The 22793-nt window shown below is 36.7% G+C and overlaps 1 long non-coding RNA gene across 1 annotated transcript in view; it reads left to right on the top strand.

Moving 5' to 3' along the window:
* The window catches only part of LOC146768377 (uncharacterized), a 95385-nt gene extending 94317 nt beyond the window's left edge, over positions 1-1068 (top strand). Inside the window, exon 3 of the long non-coding RNA XR_014952889.1 lies at positions 3-1068. This is a non-coding gene — a long non-coding RNA (uncharacterized LOC146768377). The remainder of the gene's footprint in view (positions 1-2) is intronic.
* The last annotated feature ends 21725 nt before the right edge of the window (positions 1069-22793 follow it).

Below are 22793 nucleotides of genomic sequence, written 5' to 3'. Positions count from 1 at the left end.
AGGCAGTATGGCAGCAATACTGAGGATGTGAAAAGAAACCACAGTAAACAAAGAAGAAGCACTGGGCGAAGTTGCAGCCACTTTCTGGATCAAAGTCACACTTCAGTCTCACAGCGGTGCTTTTTCCTCTGGCTGCAGTCCAGGAGAAAGGCCCAAGGGAGTGAGCTCCCTGGCGAGTCACGGCGTCTCTCCAAGCAGGCGTGACATCTCCTACAAAATCAGACCTGGCCTCACCCTGCCTGAAAGCAACTCTCTGCCCAAGCTAGGAGTATCTGAGTTGACTTCTAAACTCAGTACCAAGCCCATTTTTAATTGGCAAGGTAATCGTGTGAAAATGCTGACTGAACGTCACTCGTTTGTACCAGCCTTTTAGTTAAGCACATTTGTAGGTGGGGCATACATAAGCATAAAAAGGCCTGAGGACAAGTTGGAAATTGAACTCTGGCAGCCACATTGTCCCCAGATTACAATTTATATGTGATGCTCACCTAAGCTACATAAACTTTGCAAACTCTACAGTCTTATAAATTCCATGAAGTACAGTGCTTGAGAAACATGGGTTTCCCTTGGTACTGGCATAGTGAATCCACATGTGTGCCTTTTCATTGTATTTTGCACACTGTTATAGGTCTTTAATTAGGTTAGATTACAATCTGAAGCAGAATTAGAATAAAATTCTAAATTCTGTTTAATTTAAAGCTGAAATCTCAGATTAGGTCAATAAAGCAAGTTCCCCACATCTTTACATTTGGGTAATAGAGAGGTCTTTGAAGTCAGTTGTGTTACAATCCTCTAAAACAGTGTTAGTGGCCCAATTCTAATTTAAAATCCAGTTTTATGGCATTCCATTCATTTCCATGATGTTTGTTTCTCATTTGTAAAGTTAGATTAGAATCAAATCCAATGAGGTTTGCTGCAGAAGGTCAGATAAGACTGAAAAAGTATCTCCAGGCTTTTTTTCCTACAGAAACAAGTCATTTAAATCATGTTGATTCTTGCAAAAAGTATCAGGAATAACTATTAAACAGCAATTCTATTGTCTCAATTTGTTACTTGTTTGGTCTGCGTCTTATAGGATAAGTCCTCCAGACACATCTAAGGTTGTAAAAGCAGCAGTACCAAGTTAAACCACAGCTGGCCGAGTTCCCTCTCTGATAATGGCCAATAATGGATCCAGAGGAGAGTATATGAACAAGGTAGGTATAAAAGTGGCACGTTCCTAATGAGCTTGTACAGCCTACAGCAATCTTTGGCACAGTGACTTCCCAAGGAAAAACGTGACATGCTTGTTTCTTACAGCAGAGTGCAAATCAAGAGTAATTGCATTGAAATTTTGTGGAGTTATAAAAGGGTACTCAACCAACAATAGGTGTATTTTTTTTACCCTGTAGACCCAGGAAAAACATTTGATTCTAATATCTTCCTGTCATTGTGAATATCAAATTATGTTTAAAAATATGACATTTTCATGAAAAATACTTCCATACTTTATGGTAGTAGTAACACAGTTACTACTGTGTTACTACTACCATAAGTAGTAAATAAATACTTTTGAAAGATAAAATAAATTATTACATAAAGTATAAAGTAAATACTTTTGAAAAATAAATGATAATTACTTTGAAATTTGCTAGCAGATTTACTACATTTGAAATCAAATTATTTCTAGCTAGCTAGAAATTGCATTAAAATATCTTTAGTATTGATCATTTTATATTCCAACCACAACTTATCTTGTAAACTTTAAAAGTGGTGGCCTTTTTTTTTTAAGTAAGTACACTGAATGAAATTTTTAGACATATCTGTTAGTCACTAAGAAGGTTCATGGTCATTTACTGTCCATATAGTGACTCAGATGCAGATTGTATGGATGGAGCTTTGCAAATACAAATTTAGACAAGATTCCTCCCCTGAGAAATTTGGAGCCTATTTTGAACAACTGCAATGCTAATAATTTAAGGATTAGGCACAGGAATAGGTGTAAAGAGACACAGAAGGTCAAAAAGGTTACCTGAAGGAGATGGGATTTAATAGGACATCTGAAACTCACTTGATTCACAGGTGAAGCAAACGTGTTCCCGGAAGAAATATTCTCATGCAAAATTTCTTCAAAATATTTTTTGAAGGACAGTGAAGGCCTTCACAAAAATACAGGAGATAAGAATTGATGTATATATAAATAAGCTGCTCATAACTAGAAATTATGATTTCCTCTATGAGGAAATCCTATGATTTTGTGCAAAAAGAAAAAAAAATTCATTTTTTCACAAAACTGGGCTGGCAAATAAGTTCCTGAATTTGTAGCTTTTGCCTTGCCCCAGACTAGTAAGGACTGCATGACTAGAGTTTTAATTTGCTGTAATCTAACCACTTCTATTTACAACCTTCAGGCCAAATTAGAGTGATTGGAGGGAAGCCCACACTTTTCTAGAAACAAAAGACCAAAATTGCAGGGCAGTCCTAAACCAGCTCTTTCCTCAAAAAACATGCATTGGGGCTTGCACATGCCTTAGCCTTTTTCTTGGCTCTCTTTGTGAATTCTTTCTCTGTCCCTGCTTAGAAGGAGTTGGTTGTTCCTGGTGGCCCATGGAAATGGTACAAAACAAACTCTCTGCCCAAGGGTCTCATGGCTCATTTGGGCATCGTTTGGCATCATTTGGGTTTTGTCACAGCTATTCTACAGAACAGCTTGGACATGGGTTTAGCAAAACTCTATGTGCTCAGGCAGCAAGAATTTGTTACTAAATGTTTAAAACATTGCTATCATAGACAGCACCTGTAAATCACTTTTTCACCTCAAAATATAATTCTGACCATAATCCTTGTTTTTGTGTAATGAAATTTATGACTTCAGTATTTTGGAGATTAACCCATTTAAAAAAAAATCTAAACCTGTGATTTTTTTTTCTTGTTACAATCTCCTTTCTTCTCAGCATCAGAAATTGATCTTGATTTTTTTTTTAGCTAGTATGCAAGGCACTTGCAGTCAGGTGAGACTGTGCCAAAAGTGTTGTGTAACATCAGAAAGAAAATGTATAACTTGCTAGTTTGAAAGTATAATTTAACTTTTTCATTTTTTATTAGCAAATTAATTTTTAATGATGAATTGAGTCAATTAGGTTATTTTTAAAGGTATACAGAAAAGGAAGAAAATGCCCCAGATAAGAGAAATACAGAATGATAATAAACATAATAAATACATAATAAATACAGAATGATAATAAATCTCTTGAAATATGTTTTGTTGGATATGTATGAGAAGCAGAACAAATGCAAGCAGAAGCACATACCTATCATGTTAATTAGCTACATTTACAAGCTAAGGAAAGGGTATGCAGTGCTGTACAGTATACGATATACTTGCTATTTTTGCTTTTGCTTTTCAGTATTTTATTGCTGTCTCTAGATTCTTTGAACAAAATGCAGCATGAAATTATGTAACTGTAAATCATAACTGGGCACCAATATAAAGTTGAACCCTTAGAAAAAGCTGCCATGACTGAAATGCAGTTAGTGTCATGAAAGGAAGTAGGGACTTGTTAAATTATGCATTTTAACACAGCTGTCTTCAAAAGGACTTAGATTAAAAGGATAAAAAATTATATATGGAAGCAGAAAAAAAAAAAGTAAGAACTACAAAGACATTTTGTAAATTGTCACCAGCTTCTCTGGTGCTACACAGACCACAGCTGGAAAGCAGAGATTTCTGCTAATAATAATAATATAGATTTATTCTTTGTTGTAGTTTGGTATTCATATGAAAAACAAAACAACAAAACAACAAAGAAATAATTTTAAATTATCAACAGCACATCACTCAGTCTCTATACATCAGAGGATACACAAAGATTCACATTAAATTTGTATAATTCACGGTGCTGCCAATGAAAGGAAGGAAATATAACCCATTGCATTTCTCACAATATACCATGTCTTTAGAAAAAATTACCTGTAGAGTAGAAATTGTTAATTTTTTTCAGATTTTTTTAAAAAATTGTGTTCCTTTTCCAAATCAGATCACACAAAACCAGTGAATGCAATGGGAAAAAAAAGATGAAAAGTGAATAAGAAATGCTGGAAAAATACAGGTTTCAACTAATGGCGCTGGAAATGAAGATGAACAATAACCACAGTTCCAAATAGCAAGTACAGTCTCTTCCTCTGGGCTAACTGAAACAAGCCAAGACAGCCCCAGAGCACAATCTTGTGAAGCTCTGGACCTGGCAGAGACTGTGCTTCAAACACAGGGCTAAGGAGGAGCAAGCACAGCTGCAGCATACGCCCCAGTTCAGAGAAGTGGCCTTAAACATCCTCTCTGTGCTCCAACCCAGACTGACTCTGTCTCCTAAGAACTAAAGCTATTTCTGCAAGTCTGTAGTAGAAAAGCAAGAGCAAAGAACTAATGAGTCATTCTGTCATTGAGTAACCACAAAAGCATTATTGATGTTTAGTTAAACCACTCAAACTTTTAAAAACAGATTTAAATGGGTTCCAGCCCATTCATACCTCCCCGTGTATAAAACTGATAAAAAGAAAACCCACCAACAGAAGTGTCACTTTCTAAGCTGAGCTCAGGTCCAGTGTCCAGAAACAAAAGGCTTCCCTGCATGTTTAGTTTCCCCCAGCCACTTTCTAACCCAGTCTAAACTCTAACTTTATACTTGTGTATAAATCATATGCTTCATGTGAACCAGCAAAGACCCTCTCTTAATTACCAAGGGCTGGAAGAGGGACTGCTCATTTGACAGTGGAAATGCACCAGATCTCCATAGCTGAGGTCCATCCCTATAGACCTGGGTAAGCCCTGCAATTCTGGGCTCTCTTCAGTAAAGCTACAAGTCTATGGTGAGCCCCCACATTCCTAGGACTTTTCCACATGTCCATGTTTTGCTCTTTATTTTTCCTGCATGGCCCTTTTTTTTTCAAAACACCCAATAAGCAGGGAGAGAGGTGCACAGTTTTCATCATGGTGATCCAGGAAACAGGGATAATCCCATAGGAAAAAGCCAGATGGCATCACTTCCTGCCATCTCTTTTCTGGCTCACCAGCAGGGACACAGATTCCAGTCAAAATGGGGATCTCGAGGAGGACTTTTAGGGGAATTAGGGGTAGGGAGCACAGGGGGCTGAGGTGGCAGGCGAACACAAAACCCTGCAATATGGGAGGAAGATGGGGGATAGGGAGACAGTGGACTGTTGGCAGCATCATAAGAAGAAACTTCAAGATTTCTCTTACAATTTTTTTTCTGCGAAATTTTGTATTAGTGCAGGAAAGATAGGTTTAGGTTCAGGAGTGAGGGGTGTATATCTGTGAATGTAAAATTTGAAAACAACCTATGCCTGGAAAATTATGACAGTAGCATAACATATATCACAAGTCTTTCTCAGGGCAGTTGTTTTATTATGTCTTCTGAAGGGTACCTATGAGATATGTATTTAATTTGTGTCTCTGTCTGAAGCTAGCTGAAGCTTCTTCCCAAAGGCAAAAGAGCCAAGGCGTGAATCCATGTCTGATAGATGTGGAATTAGGATAGTAATCTCCAGTATTGAAAGCAATAAGACTATGGGAGATAGAAGCTAGCAAACATCTTAAAACTAAAGAAACATTTAAAAATTTATAAAATACTCCTTTATCTCTCCTGGAAAATGTCTAGAACTGTATAAACTGCATTGTACTTCAAAATGCATGACTTAAGATGGTTTAAGAGTCCTACTTTAGTAATAGAATATATAATCAAGACCTTCAAAAAGGATTTCTATCTTAAAGAACCCATGTTGCCAGAAGGTATGTTTTCTGGCAAAGAAGTTGTTTGTACAGACTGTTCACCAGTTTTTTTACTTCCACTGATTAGTGTGTAGCAACTTCATTGTTAGGAACTGGGGAATAAGGTGATACTTAAATGGGAATTTCCTGACAGTTTTCCAAGCAGGTATCTTTCTTGATCTCATGCATATATTGTAAAAAGTTTGTATTTTGTCCAAAACTTTCGGTCCTTATTAGTAGGAAATCACAAAATTATGTTTCTCTGTAAATATATAAAGGCAGACCCTACTGGTCTGTGAATAGATTTGGATCTCTGAGAGAGAAATAAAGTAACACAGGAGTGGCTGATATTGCTTTGTCTGTTGTTCCTTTCAGTAGGGATCCATGAGTATTTCCAGATCTAATATTTGAAATCATATGGAAGCTTGCTAATAGTTTTTCTGACCCTTGATATGAAATAAAGAGATCAAAAGCTTTAAAGTTCTAAACACAATTAGGAAATAGTACAACAGATAAAATTTCCTCATGAATCTGAAATATCTGATAAAATATTTCTGGCATGTACGTACTACTATTACCATTTCAAAATCTGGTCTTGCAGAAGAGAGAGGCAAGTCAAGCTTCTGTACAGTGACTACACCTACAATGAATAATTCAGTTGCAAGAGCACGTGAGTCATGTTAAGATTTCACCTGGCTGCCTATTCCCTGGGATAAAGGCTTTAGCAGAAGAACTGCTATCCTGGGGAAGGTGTGGCTGCTGCCTTCCTTTTTACAAAATATAAGTATCGATGTGATTTGGTTAATGAGCTCAGATATAGATAACCAGACCATTGGTATAAAATTCCTGTGGGGGAATGGTATAGAATTGTATTCTGAGATATCACAAGAACATCCCCCTACAGCTTATTGGGGTTATAATGAGACCCACTAAAAAATGTGGCACAATTGCCCCCAGAAGATGTCCAGCCCTGGTCCTACACTAGGGAAGGTAGCTGGGGACAGAATGTCTACAGAAGTGATGTCACACATTTCCAGTGAAAGGCAAAATCAAACCTGGTATTACATAGAAAGAGCACTTGAATGCTCCTCCTGGAAGGATAGCCAAACTCTTTGAAACTTCAAAGTGAATATCCATAAACTTAAAAAAAAGAGTGGACTGGCTCCCTACTAGCCTCTCAGAGTTCTTCACAGAGCATCCTCTGGGCAAAGCACTAGATCACCCACAGACTCTGCACTGTAAAAAGCAACCTTTCCTCACCAATTTAGAGGCATAAATTGATTATTAGAATAGCATTCATTAATCTTTAAAGATTGAAAATTCACAAAACTGTTTTTCTGGCAATCTGAAATAATTGGAGTGAGTCCAGAGGAAGGCCACAAAGGTGATTAGAGGGATGAAGCACCTCTCATAAAAGTAAAGACTAAGAGAATTGGCATTGTTCAGCCTGAAAAAGAGAAGGTGACTTAATTGGGGCCTGCCAGTACCTGAAGGGAGCCTGCAAGAAAGATGGAGAGAAAATTTTTACAAGGGCATGTAGTGACAGGACTAGGGGCAATGTCTTCAGACTGGAAGAGTATAGGTTTAGATTAGATGGTAGGAAAAAAATCTATTACTGTGCGGATGCTGAGGCACTGGAACAGGTTGTTCAGAGAAGTTGTGGATGCTCCATCTGTGGCAGTGTTCAAAGGCAAGTTGGATGAGGCTCTGAGCAACCTGGTCTAGTGGAAGTTGTCCTGTCCATGACAGCAGGATTAGAACTAGAAGATATTCAAGGTATTCTCCAACTCAGGCTATGATATTACACAAAAAACATTTAAAACCATTCTGTACTTAGGTATTTTTAACACTTTGCATAAAATGGACATTTAGAAATCGTGGTAGATTTGCCACAAACTACACCAAACTACACCTGTGTTTTGTAAAGGCCTCATATCCATGTTGATGTATAATGCAACAACCATATCTTCATATACCAATTTCTGACCACTGTTGCCTATGTGCCAGTAAGTTCAATGTGCGTGGATATGTTGATGGGGTGTTCAAATAAATGTACTGGTATAGTCTACTGATACAATATTTACTTGCCAATATAAATAGTTTTAGTGGAAATATGCAATAAAAATACTTATTGTTATGATGGCCACAGATGGAGATTTCTGTCATCTTCAAGATTTTCATTTTCAACTACAAGATGTTCCTCAAAGATGTTGTTTTTTAAATATAGCCAACTACAGAATCACAGAATGGATAAGATTGGAATGGACTGCAATGGTTCATCTGGTCCAATCTCTCTGCTCATGCATGACCATCCTAAAGTGTGTGGCACAAGACTGCATCCAGATAGTTCTAGAATATCTCCAGTGGCAGAGACTCCACACCTTCTCTGGGCAATCTGTTCCAGTGTATGGTCACTTGCATGTTAAAGAAGTCCTAAAGAATATCTTGTAACTATTCACCTGACACTGGTACAAACATTCATATCAAGAAAGTAGTATGTACAAGCATATAATTGTAGAATTTCACTTAGTCTTACTCAATAAAAAACACATTTTTTTACATTAGGTCTTTCACATGAAGTCTTCACTTCTTCCCCTCAACAGTAAATCCACAGAATGCTGAAGAAAGCTCAGTTCTCCAAAACTGAACTACTTTTACACTTTTTTTCAGGAAAAATCCCCAACTCTCATAAGATTTTGCTTTTTACTCTATGAACTCTTTAAGATCATAAATATTAGCTAAAACTGTCGTGCAATGATAGATTCACTATGTAAACCCAACTGTTGAGTAAATTTCTTTCAAAGAAGGAATACATTAGAAAGGGAGCTTTTGCTGACCACAAGAAAAATTTTCAAAAACTCCCTCACAATTTCAGTTGATTTGCTTTGCAATTTAAACCCCCAAATAAATAGATATAAATAAGCAACTGACCAGTTAAACCAAGTAAAGTTCCAGCAATGTGGGTTGTTAGATTAAAACATGAATTAATAAACTACATTTTCATCATATTTGTAAAAAGATTTTTAGAAATTTAGTAGTATGACTCATATTCAAAGGCATTAGCCTATCATAGATTTTGAGGTCAGAAGAGACTATTATTTTACAAAGGTTCAAACTCTGTAATCTGCATCAAGCCAATAACTACAATTTGAATTATGCTAGTGTCAAATAATCCATAAATTAAAAGTACAGAATGTGCTGGCTAATAGAACTAGGCCACTCTGAGTGCTTTAATCACTAAGATCCCTCTTGATTCCTTACACTGTCGTTTCCTGACCAAGTAGGGCCCAACCTCAATAGGAAAACTGGCTCCTCCCCAATTAACCTGATATTTAGGACAGTTGTAGAGGAAATAAAAATATGTGGCCTCAATTCTGCTAGGGCTGGGGAAGGCATTAATTTAGGATATCCTATAAATATTTTTACTTGCCTTGGTCTTCTGTGTGCACTCTGTGTGGTCAGTCCTGTTCAGGTCTTCCATGGAGCAATTAATGTGCCTGCTCTCAGGTTTCTCTTGGAATGATGATTTTGGGCATCTCTAGAAAAGAACAAGTTTAATGTTCCTCAGAATAGCAAAAAAATTATATTTTTAATGTCCCCTGTATTTAAACATGTTATAAATCAACATTAATATTTTAAATGCTTCATGGCAAATAATTTTAATGTATTTGATACAACATTTGAAAACATTGTCTTGTAAAAATTAAAGTTGGCTATCACTCTTGAAGACTAGAGTGTGACTTCAGAGGGCTACTTATTTATACACAGCCATGTATTTATTACATAACCAGTAACTTTAGCTGTGGCTTGTTACAAATGTTTTGAACTGTATTCAATAATTTAAATTAATGATTTTGTTTTCAGAAAATACTCAATATAAGAAAGTTTTTTTTTTTTTATAAATAAAAATGTCTCCTAAGGGCATGCAAATGTACTAATTATGTACTCATATAAATTATTTTCAAGACACTAATATTTTCAGAACATTAAAGGTACATCATCTAATTTACAGACATAAATGGAAGCTGATACTGATCTACCTATTAATGCAATAAAAAACAAGTTAGAAGTATGCATTAAGTGTTGAAATAATATAAACTTAGGTACTTTTTCTTATCTCCCCTTTAATCATGAAATAGTACAGCACACAGATTTCTGTGCAGGTGTATAATCTTTAACACCTTATTTTCAACATAATTTTAAAATTATGTACATCTCATAAGAGACAATAGCAGAAATGATAATGTTGGCTTTTCTTTATTTGTGAAAAAACCCATACTAAATGGGTTTAATATGCTTTTCTGCTGTATTACTCTGTTGATAATATAAATGCAAAATTTTAAAACTGCACACTTCCAAATGACTTCATTTTTCCTATGGAAAGTGTGGTTTTCAAAGGCTGCTATTATTATAATTCTGATCTTTAGGCATTTGCATATATCTACAATTAGGAACATGGCAATAATCTATTATTTTGAAATGACATTTGAGATTCTTCTGTATAACTGTACTCAACCACTTTGTGTTTTTAACTCATGTAGCAATACTATGAAACTCAATATTGCTTATGTTAGAAAGGCCTTGAAATGAACATATATTGAGTAGTTTCACACTTCATAGGAGTTTGATTTACTTTAAATTTTAAGGCACATTTCTTATTACAGATATACTGAATTTATTTTCAGACATATATATCTTAATAACACTTTTTGACACAGAAAATGTGAAAGAAAAGACAATGACCCAAAGATGTGAAAAATGATCAAAACAGAGAAAGTTTAGAGTTTTGTAAATTAAATGTGCCTTGAGACAAATCTTCTAATTCTGTCCACTCTTCTTAATGATAGAATTTAAAATCATAACTACTGTGCTCTTCTTTTTCTTATTATCATTGCTTGACTACTTTGTTGCTGACCTGTAAATACTTCTCTGCATGGCTGGCCTGGCAGAACCAAGTATATTACAGGTGTTTAGGCATTTCCCACAAAAATTCTAGCTGCACCTGGAAGGAGAAACTTAACAGGTCATAGTAGGTAATAATTCAGTTGTTAATCACTGGAAATATGGTAGCCCTACAAAATATGTTTTTGTCACATTATTCTGCCTTTGCAGAAAGTCTCTGCTAAAAGTTACTTCTAAGTGCCATAAACACCAGCACTGGAAGTTTCATCTTTTTTTCTGGAAGACTCCTTTACCAGTGGATTGCATCAGAGTCAGCCTTGAAAACAGGGAAACTCAGCAGCTCTGCCTTCTCACTGCTTTTGTAGAAGTCTAGCTCTCAAAACTGAGTGATGCAGACTGTGTTTACATGCATGCAGGATAGGATCTCTTGTAAGCAGGTGCTGCTGTTCTTGCACCTGGGTTGGCAGCACTTGCCACAAGCCATGCTGGCCCTCCACTGCTTCCCCCAGCCCCTCTTGTAGACCCATGCAAAGGCTGGGCATGTTTCATGTACACAGAAATAACTCGTTCTGGGTAAAAATTAACCACAAGACTTAACTTTAAGCAGATTGCTTTTTCACCCTGACCAAGTATTTTGCTGCTTTAGATACAATGACTGTCCACATTCAAACATAATTGCTCATGATGCTTTGAGGTTCTAGTGCAAAATCTCACAGCTGGGTGAGGTTCATCTTTCTCACCAAGCTGGCATGACTGAGCTTGCCTTGCTGAACTCATCAGAAATGATATCTCTTGCTTCAACTCTTTTAAATTTGTTCAAAACCTCTCCTCATCAACTGAAGGTATTTGTTTTAAAACTATATATTTTAGATTTTATTAGAATAAATAATACCATACACTTATAAAATCTCAGTTGTTCTGCTGTTAATGGTTAGACTATTCAGATGTAATATAGCACATTCAAAAAGAAAATAAGCTTGTGGGAACCACCTATGCATTTGTCCAGTTCTAGTAAGTGTGAGATGATAGTTTCACTTGCATACACAGGCCTGAGGTACATGGGGAGTTTGACAGTCTTTGACTAAACACATTCACATGAAAATCAAGCAAAGGAAAAGAGAAAATCCTTATAGTATCATGTCTCTTGTTTGTTTGTTTGTTTGTGTGTTCTTTTTTGTTTTTTCACCTAACCAAAGTCATAAGAATATGTGCATTTGCTAATGAGGGTAGGGTACAGACCCTTGAATTTGCCTTCTGTAGACAAGACAAGTCTAACCTGAATTTTGTTTTCCTTACAGTCTACTTGCTTGCTTACAGACTGGAAACTACTTAAATTAAATTGGTTGGACTGCTGAATAATGCACAAGCCACTGTGTTGGCCTAACTCTGCCATGCCCCGTTAGGCAACAGAGGGCATCAATCAAGGTGAAAATGCTACCACAAGGCCAGTGGTTTTATACCAGCTGAAAACAGCACAGATTATGAAGAAAACTGGTCTGCCCCATCCCATTTATAGAAATGCTTCAGGGGTCTATGTTACCAAACACAGGGGAGAAAGTACTGAGAGCTTTTTGAACTCTACCACCAACACTAAGCCACCTTCTTTTTCTTCTGTTTAGAAGAGGAGGGGGCAAGAATTTTGGTATGGAGGTGTTCACCTCTCCTTGCTGGCATGTCCTGGGATTCTTCTGGAGTCTCTTTTGAGCCTGTGAATATCACTCCTGAAATGGGGAGAGGTACTGACTACCAGGTGAGCTGAGGCACTCCTGTCTGCCCTGAGGCTGAGATTCCATTAGGCAAACACTCCCTGCTCATTACTAAGGAAAGGAGGCAGAACAAACATGAAAAAGGCCTTCCCTGCTCCTCCTCTACCTTCCATTCTTACCTGGCTTTTTTCTCCCTTAGCAACTTTCCTCCTTGTTTTCATACCTCAGTTTTTGTGACTCATGCCCCTAGCTTATGCTGAGACATTTTTCAAAGGAGTATTTATTTCTTCTTCACTACTGAAAAGAAAAAAGCATTTTTTAAAAAAGCTGGCTTTTCAATGGAGCTTTATTTTTCTCTGGTACAATTTTTCTTGCTTCCTAATTATTTTCATATTTCCATATTCTTTGATTTTTTATTTTATTTTGTTTCTTGTCCAATCTTGTTGCCTCACTTTCTCCAGTCATTCATTCCTTTTGTCTCCTTTCTGAGTTTCGTCCCCATCTATTCATTCAGCTCTTCTCTCATATTTCCCTTTATCCCTCCTCTAATTCCTCTGTAATTATTTTTTCACAATTTTCAAGCGGTGTCCTGTATAGCTTGCTCAGCCGTTTAGTCCCTGGGGATGGGAAGAGAGAATGCTGGGAGGAGAGAAAATGAGGAAGGAAGTTGACTTGAGCATACTGTTGTCCTACAAGAAAAAGAAATGCTATCTTTGCAAAGTTCATAAATACAGTTTGACTGACTCACCATACGCCATACTGAGCAGCAGCCTCCTTTCCTAGGATAATGAGAGCCTCGGAGGGATGGTGGTTCCCTGAAGTAGGAAAACATGAAAGAGGACTTCCCCAAAGCCATTGGGTGGAGCACAAAGGATGTGGATAGACTGGAGGGCTGGAGAGTAAAGATGATGATAGATAAAGGTGAGGAATTCAAGCACTATGAATATCAACAATTGAATAAGGTGGCACTATAAATATTTTGGCTTCCATTGACCACCAGCTGGTGAGGCTGGGGGAGTTTTGTATCTGTGAGTCTGAATAAGTCCAATGCTATGAATTCTGTCATTAATTTCTTTATCAGTATACAATAGCCAATCAAAAGATGTGTATATAACAAACTCAGTTCATGTAAGTTTAACTGGAAAAAAAAAAACATTTTTATTCTTAAATGTCTAAGATATAAACTCCTTTACTGCAGGTACAGGCTTAGTTATCACAGATGCATAAAGGATGCTGTATAAAATACCTTAGTAATACTGATGAGTCATTTCAGGGATGTCTAATTTTGTGTTTGAACACCACCATTTATGTCAATAATGTCTGATTTCTGTATTTATCCTTTTTTCTTTCTTTTTCTCCTTTCTAATACCAGTTCTTTGGGTGGTTTAATAAATCCAGTTGTATGTTATTGATTACTCACTCATATTTTCTTCTTTTTCTTCCTTCCTGCATCCTGATTAGCACATTTTTATTGCAGCTTCTGTAACAGAAAACTATGAAAAAATGTCTTTCCCCTTAAAACTTTAATTTTTATGTGAAAGACACATGTGACATGATAGGGCTCTTCTGCAACCATCTTCACATTTTTACTTAGTTTCCTAAAAAGCAAGGACAAGGTCAAAAAACAAGAGCATCTAATTTGCATTCATTTTACAAAGATTTGAATTTCTATTAAAAGCTCCAAGAAGTGGTATCAGGCCCATAAAGGGGACTGTCATCACCACATTTCTGATACTGAAATCCAGTAAAATAGTGTTTTATGATATCATCTGAAATCTGAAGGACCCACCCTTCATTCTAATGTTCAGTTTTTGTTCATGCAAAAACTCTAGAACAAGTTTCAAGGTGGAAAATTCAAGAAAGCTTGCCCTGTAATGGACAGTTCATGCTGTCCATACAGTTGTGGACCCTCACAATGCAGGTCTGCTGGATCTGCATATTTCAATGAGAGAGTTACATATGTGCAGATAGTTTAATCAATAGTATATGATATTCTAATATAATTTGAACATAGGTCTGCCTAATTTTCTCAGGAAAAAATGTAGCTTTTTTCAAAAGAGCTAAAGCACTTTAATTCTGTGGTTGTCAATACAACAACATAAAGACAAAAGCTTTTCAAGGTCATTTGCTCATAGCAACACAATGAAGAAGGAAATTAAAACAGTTTAGTTTTATTTTTTAATAAGATGTTCATTCTTTTGAATATCAGACAAAAGTAGAGATGAAATGAAAGAGAAAAAAGATACATAAACCAAACTGATTACAAGACGGGGTATAAATTAATTATACCAACAAGTGTCTTGGTTTTGCAGCCATCTTTCTCTACAATCTCAGAAAACATCTATAATGATAAATGTTAAACGTGTGCCGAAACTAACGTGCGTGTATCAACTTGTCTATGCTTACAAATGGAATAATTTAAACAGACCATGGCAAGGGAATTAGAGGAATAAAGAAACAACCACGCCTATCCTTGTAAAGCATGTAAAACTGAATAGCATGAAAGAGCATGAGTGAATGAAAGAAAATTGTATGTGCGTGTGTATAAGCTACTTAAGGTGATGATATTAAATTAATGTATCACTAACACAGGGTGGATGAGGTAGACCTGGTCAGCTTCCTCTTTCCATGACAAAATAAGATCTGATCAACACATTAATTAAAGAAGCGTTTCATCTGTTAATTACTCTGTTATTGTCAGAGTTTTAACAATTCTTGTGAATGCAAGCCACAATGCTGAGATTTTACAGGAAAGATCCTTATGACATTAAACTGACATAACTTCAAGAGTTTAATATGGGATGGACTCAGCATAAACATATAAGTGAATACTTCTGGAATTATAAATTTATTCAAGATGTACTCCCCATAATATAGAAATTATAAAGGGTCTTCTTTTGTGGTTTCTGTAGGCACCAACCCAGAACAGCATAACAAAATTTTATAGAACATGAAAATTATCACACTGTGAAGAGTATCTCTTCACAAATGCCAAACTATGAAGTAGAGACTGAGATATCTAATTCCATGTTCAAAATTTTGCTCTAGTAATGCAAGGCAATGTTTATTTTTTTTTAAAGTTGGACACATAATTGGAGGTTCTTTTTGGGCATTATGAAGCAGATGGGGAAAAAATGACCAAATTTAAGTTGTCTGCAAGTCATAGTCAATGTGAAACATGTGTAGTGATCAATAAGTATATACTTGTTATGCAATTTGAAAATAGCTTTTTGAGTATAAAAATTCAATGTATATTCTAGCACAGACTTAGGAGTGCTCCAACATCAAGCAGAGAACCCAAATCATATCCTGCGGAAAAAAAAAAAGAAATCATCCCATGTTACCACGGTCTCTCCTACTCCTCTGTGTCCTGATTTCCACTGGGTGGGAACTTGTGCTTGTGGACAGCCCTTTGTATGGCAAATAGGTCACAAGCACAAGGCCAAGACTGCACAAAGCACTGGGTACACCCAAGATCACTAGTTAAATCGTAGAATCACAGAATGGCCTGATCTGGAAGAGACCTTAATGATCCTCTAGTTCCAAGTCTCCTGCCATGGACAAGGACACCTTCCACTAGACCATTTTGCTCAGAGCTCCATCCAACCTGACCTTGAACACTTTCCGAGATGGGGGCATTCACAACTTCTCTGAACAACTTGTTCAAGTGCCTCAGCACCTGCACAGTAAAGAATTTTTTCCTAAAATCAAATCTAAACCTATTCTTTTTCAGTTGGAAGTATTTTCCCCTTATCCTGTCACTACATGCTCTTGTAAAAAGTCTCTCTCCATCTTTCTTGTAGCCTACCTTCAGGCACTGGAAGGATGCAATTAGGTCACCCCAAAGCCTTCTCTTTTTCAAGCTGAATATCCCAGAGAATGAACTTATCTAATACTAAAATTATGTCAAGCATAAAAATGTTTCTTTTTTCTTCAATTGTCATTAGACATTTCAGTTGGGACCAGTGTCTTGGGTTAGGGTTAATATACAGAATGTATACTAAAAATGTATATAGTATACAGAATGTACCAGTTAATCTCCATTGGAAATCATGAGAGTTTAAACAGAAAAAAATGCTACAGTAGCTGATATTTTGTCTTTTCCTAAATTTTGGGTCAACTCCTCTATCAATAGGCTCAGTAACTGGGGCTTGAGTAATACTTTAAGGCTTAGGAAGTAATTATTCTTAAAGGTTTCTAGTCTTGGTTTAAGGTCTTCAGCAGCACGAGTCTCTAACTCCTTCACTCCTCTTTTTTTGGCATGCTGAGATTTTACAATCTCTCACCATACATAGTATCAACCAATTTTCAAATCCTAAATGCAGCTTTTTAGATATTGCTTTTAAATTCTTTACCATAAGCATTAGGTGCTTTGTTCTAGTAGTGTCCTTACCAGAATTGGATACAGATGTAAAATCTGTCTTTTTCTCCTGTTCTCCATATTCTATCTGAAGGTCATATTAACTCTGCTTTGTTGACTGCTAGCATTGGAAACTTGTGTTCAGTTGCTGCTTCTGTATAATTCCTCTACTACAACATAAAGAAGGCCAAGGTACTCCACTCTTTGTTTTTATTGGTAAGGCCTACCTTCACCAATCCCATGCCCCTGAGACCAGAGGGAAAGTCTGGAGCCAGGAAGGTTTATCTTCAGTGGAGGAGGAACAGGTCAAGAACATTTAAACACACTGAACATACCAAGATCTATGGCACCAAGTGCTAAGGGAGCTGGCTGATGACATTCCAAAGCCACTCTTGATAATCTTGGAAAGGTTGTGGGTATTGCGGGAGGTTCCCAAGGCTTGGAAGAAAGCAAATGTTATTCCTGTCTTCAAGAAGGTCAAGCACGAGGATTACAGGCTGGTAAGGCTCACCTCAATCCCATGGAAGGTGACTGACCATGTAATCCTGGAAGCCATACACAAACGTATTAAAAATAAGAATGTGACTGGAAGGAGTCAGCATGGATTTATGAGAGACATCCTGTCTAACCTACCTGATGAAGTAACTACCTTGTTGGACAAGGAAAAATAAGCCAGTGAATTATGTTTTGCTTTGACTTTAGCAAGGGTTTTGACACTGTTTCCCATAACATCCTTAGATGAAACATGACAGTATGGGCTAGATAAGTGGACAGTGAGGTAGATTGAAAACTGGCTCAACTTCTGGGCTCAAAGGGATGCAGTCAGATGCACAAAGTCCAGCTGAGGGCCAGGCAGTACTGGTGTACCTCCGGCTGGCACTGAGGGACCTGATACTGCTAAACATCTTCATTGGTGACCTGGACAGTGGGACAAAGTTATAGTTAGGACAGAGTGGAGCTGATACACAAGAGGGTCATGCCACCATCCAGGTGGGATGGGGCCAGGGGCAGAGAGTCCAGCAAAGGGCTACTAAAATGATTAATATCTGGGAGCATCTGTCTCTGACATGCACTCAGAGGGTGAAAGAGTTGTGACCTCTGAGTCTGGAGAACTCTCAAGTGGAATCTTGTCAATGTGCATAAACACTTGATGGTTGGAACAAAGGAGATGGACCCAGTCTGTTCTCAGTGATACAAGGGACACTGACAAAATGAAACATAGGGAATTCCACTGAAGTGAAAGAAAAAACTTTTTTACTATGAGAGTACTCAAACACTGGCAGAGGTTGCCCAGAGAGTTGGTAGAATCTCCTTCATTGGAGATATTCAAAATTCAACTGGACACAATCCTGAGAAACCTGCTCCAGCTGGTCCTGCTCTGAATACAAGGTTTGGATAAAATGATCTCCAGAGGTATCTCCCAACCTCAGTCATTCTGTGATTTTGTGGTTCTGGAAATGACAGGATATAGGTTCAGAAATTGAAAGGATATAGTATTACATTGTTGGGTGCAGCCTGTGTTCTTCCATAAAATAGGCACCTTTTATTTTAATGTATTTTTTTTAAATTTTCAAGATATGGTACATAAAGAAGAAAACTTGAAAAGCCTTCAGGGGTAATTCCCTTGTCTTTATTAATTGCCAGTTGCCCTCAGATGCCACAACTACTTTTATAAGGGTATTCCATTCCTAGAAAAATTGTTACAGAAATGCATGAAGCATGTAAAACCAAACATACTAGGGCCAGAACAAATAATAGGACAACAATAAAAATAGAAGTAGAAGGTTAAAGAGCTTTAAAGCTGAGTACAAGATACTTTAATGTAAAGTGACAGGGAAAGTAGGAGTGATAAATTACTAAAAAGGAAAAATAAAAGTTTATGTGTTCATTTTTTAGACTCTATTATATTATATGTTTCCACCCCCTGCCCCCCAAAATAATAAAGGACATATTTGCTTGATTTTACAGTGTCTAATATAGAACAATAAGCTGGGATCCCCAGACAAGTAGTGACAAGTAGAATGAGCATCTTCCACGGGTGAATTCCCCCAACTTCAACTATTTTTACAGGGGAACCATCTTACCCTACAGAGGAGTGAGGGAACTTGGGAGAATGTGTTCATGCTCTGCAGTGAATTCAGTATCTAAACTTCAGAAGAAAGACTCTCGGACAGTCTTTCAAACCAACACAGACCAGAGTTAAAATCTTCTAGTATTTTCAGTAAATTTAGATTTCAGGTGACTGGGAACAAAATAAATGATTCATAGTTTTATGAAAGCTGTTTTGAGATAATTATTTGTCTGAGTTATGGTAGGATAAAGACTGGGTAGCAACATGTTTCTGGGCATGTATATCTCAAAAATTATCTCAGAAGCGTCTCGAGGCACCTCAACAATGAAGGCAAAACTAGGTGGTGGCAAAGAGCATTTCACATGCGAGTGAGTTGGGATGCAGGAATCCAGGAGTTCAAATAGGCACTGTATATCTGCTGAGGTAGGAAGGTTTAGAGGCCTCAGGAAACTGTAGAGAAGCAGCATAGGAGGAAACAAGAAAGGCCTGTGGGGATTATGGGGCTGTGAGAGCTCAGTGACTTTCCAGGTTTTCCCCTCCCAGAAGATAGGGAGAGGCCTTAGACATGGAGGTTTCAGAAGGCTGTAGAGTGTTAAAATGGTCCAGAATTCCCTTCCCACTTTTTTCCTTGAAAAAAACTCCACTTACAAGCTGATTTGATTTAATAATCACAGACAGCAGCCAACATAACCTCCCATACAGAGTTTTATTGAAGGGTTATATGCATTATCCTCCTATACTCGGTGCCATGTTGTGTGCTAGACACATCTGCTCCTGCCATGGGAAAGAGGAAAGGATGAGGCTGGGCTGGGAGCTCAGGGACAGAAGGGGGCTACTGACCTTCAAATAAAGCCTGAGAGATGAGCAGAGCAAGATGCAACAGCTGTTGAAAGAAGGAGCTAAAACCAGCTGCTGACCATTGATTTGAACTGATTCTTTGGAGACAACCATTTAGTGTAGGTAGGCAGGCCTGTATAGTCATCCACTTCATCTGTCTCTTACAAAGACTGTTTAACACTGTCCCAGAAGTTTGCCACCGTATGTTTTTGCTCTATCCTAAAGCCAGCTGTGCCATAAGCATTTTTAAAATTTAGGAATAGATATAATTTGAAAGAAAATTAGTGGAGTAAGATATAGGCTCCATGTATTCCTGTGTGTAGCAAAATTTGCAGGAGACCCTGACTACCAGTGAAGTCACCCATCCAACTGCAGGTATGTCAGTGAGGACATTACATGATTTTCAATGTAAGCTACACAACATAGTATATCTTTACATAAATCTCTAAGAATGTACACTCAAAAATCCATTTTATTGACTTTGAATACCAATGCCAGTGTTGTCTTAGCTTCTGAATAATTTCTGTATTTCCTTAAATAATTTTTAAGACATATGCATAAGGATAAAGAATTTTACATTTCAGTACAATTCAGCTAAACAGATTTCATTTTCCCTGTCTTCCTGAAGGATGATTCTTAATGGTCTTGGTTAAGGTCATAGCTGGCTTTGCAGAATGCATGGTATGTGGAAGGTATATATCCATTCTGTTTTTTTTCAGACTGCACCCCTTGTCAGACTAGTGTTGATCACATATACAGGACTAGTACCAGTTCTGGCAAACCCTGCTTTGCAGTGCTGAAGTCAACTAGAGTCAGGTAAAAATATAGAGAAATAACCTTAAAGACTTGAACTAGTTCTAAAAGTACAGATGGTACTGGCACCGAAAAGTACAGATGATACCTGACACTGAATCATTCAAGTTAAGATTAGTAAAACTAAAAGGATATGTTTTCTGCTCATATGTCTTAAATCAATAATATAAAGAGTTTCTTTTGTTTGAAAAGAAGTAATCTCTCTAAATATTTTAACTGCTTTTGTTCTTTACTGGCCACAGAAAACCAAGAAGGATCCAAATGTAAACAAACTTAATGGCCACAGAGAACCGAGGAGAATCCAAATGTAAACAATCTAGTTGGGAAATTTTCTTTCAGAGACATTAGCTAATCAGGTATACAATTTTTTTGTATGTTGCGTAGAGCACAGTAGCACTAGCAAGATCACAGACTATATTTTCTCTCAAAATGTTAATTTCGGAGCACAGAAGGAAACTATCCATAGCACTATTTAAAGAGAATATTTTTTTAATATTATGGAGTTAAATTAGGAAGGTAATAAAGAAAAACTCTCTGAAGCACTTTTCCCTAAAACTTGTCCCACTGCTACATAAGAGTTTAATCACAAGTGTATACTTTTGAACAGAAATAAAGAAATAGAGTGCTCATCTCATCTAGTCATCATCTAACTGATACTCTAGGAAAGCCCTCATTATTTCATTCCACCTTTAGTGAAACAGCATCTCTTCTGCAAACCTTCTCCATTACTTTTGGTAACAATTCTAGATGCACAGAGAACAGTAACAGTAAGAAAGTCAAAGTACTGCCTGTATTTTAACCTGTCACATGTATTGGTACCATTATGTATTTTAATTATACTCACAGAAGCTCCATTTGATTAAAACAAATATGTAATTGGCATTTCATCGACATTCCTGCTTACTTTAACTGAATTTGCCTAATGACAGTAACCCACATTTACAGATCACATGAGCTTAAAGAAAAAAAAATAAGGTAGGAACATTTTGCAATATGGCAAAACTTTGTGAAATGATGGATAACTATTTTTATTCCAGTAGCACAACACTGGAAATTGAGTTTTAAATTTTTCCGTTTCCTTCTTTTCTTCTCCTTGAGATTAACAATTACCTGTTTCATCATTCACAAGAGACATTATTGCCCTTTTGCAATTCCCATTCCCCTGCACAGAGGCTTTTAAAATGTTGTAATTCTCAAAAATCATTAATATCTGGAAATTTTACTAATCCTCAGGGGGAAAAAAATAAAAAAAAGAGCAAGCCCTTGGGTTTTATGTTGTTCCCAGAGAAGGCCACATTCAAGGACACTTGGGAGACATGTCCTAGGAAACTCTTTTAAATGCAATTATTTGTGTGAGAGGAAAATTAAGAAGTAAGTTAGAGCTGCACAAATTTCTGTCAAAAGAACCCAAAAAAACCACTGGGGCTTAGTTATTTTCTTATAAAAAAGATGAAATGCTGTAAAACAATACCCTGTAAACACATCCATTTGCTACCTTTATCTACATATGAGAAAGCAATACTCAACAGTTAATGAAATAAAATGAATGAAAATGTCTATACATAGCTGTCAAAAGAGACCTTTTTGGCAAATGACTACTTTAGATTCTCAAGGCTATTTAAATGCATGCCATTCATTAGCTGAAGCATTACATTTCTGTGCCCATTTTTACTTTTCTTTATATTATTTGTATATTTCCTCTAATACAGTATAAATACCCTTGCCCAGGATATTTGCATTCAGGAGAGCAAGGAAACAGACCAGACATATCAGTACTAGATGTAGCAGTAGAAGATGTAGTAATAGAATTGCAAAACAATAAAGCTACAAAACTAGTATCAGCTCTAGTAATATTTTCAAAATCTGTTTAGTCATTCTACTTTCTCCCTTGTGTCTGTAATATTATTTTTTTTCTGATATGCACAGTATATAAACATGATCAAAATACCATTTTCTCTAGAGTATTAAGGTTTTTCTTCTTGATTATAAGCAAATTCAGGTTTGCAGGCATACTTACAGTGTGTTAAATTCATATTTCCATTTGCTAAAATAACTATTTTTATTAATTAGATGAACCTAAATAATAAATTTACACAGAAAAAGCAAGGAGAGAAAGACATTCTTGGGCAATTCTGTGTTTTCAGATAGAATCCAAAAGGATTGTGACTAATTTTTGTTCTGGCTTTTATTCTCATTGGCAGTTCCTGAGTTTTTCCTTATACTACTGTTTTATATAAAAATACCGAAAGTTGTCTCAGAGAGTTCCCCTTCTAGGAAGATTCATTTTTCAGAAAAAGTTTTCATCTGATGCTGTAGGAAAGACAGGAGGGAGAAGAGATG

This window comes from Lonchura striata, chromosome 2, assembly GCF_050655825.1.
Source record: "Lonchura striata isolate lonStrDom1 chromosome 2, ASM5065582v1, whole genome shotgun sequence".
Classification (NCBI taxonomy): domain Eukaryota; kingdom Metazoa; phylum Chordata; class Aves; order Passeriformes; family Estrildidae; genus Lonchura; species Lonchura striata.
The sequence above is the reverse complement of the archived record's forward strand: the minus strand, read 5'-3'. Positions and strand labels throughout refer to the sequence as shown.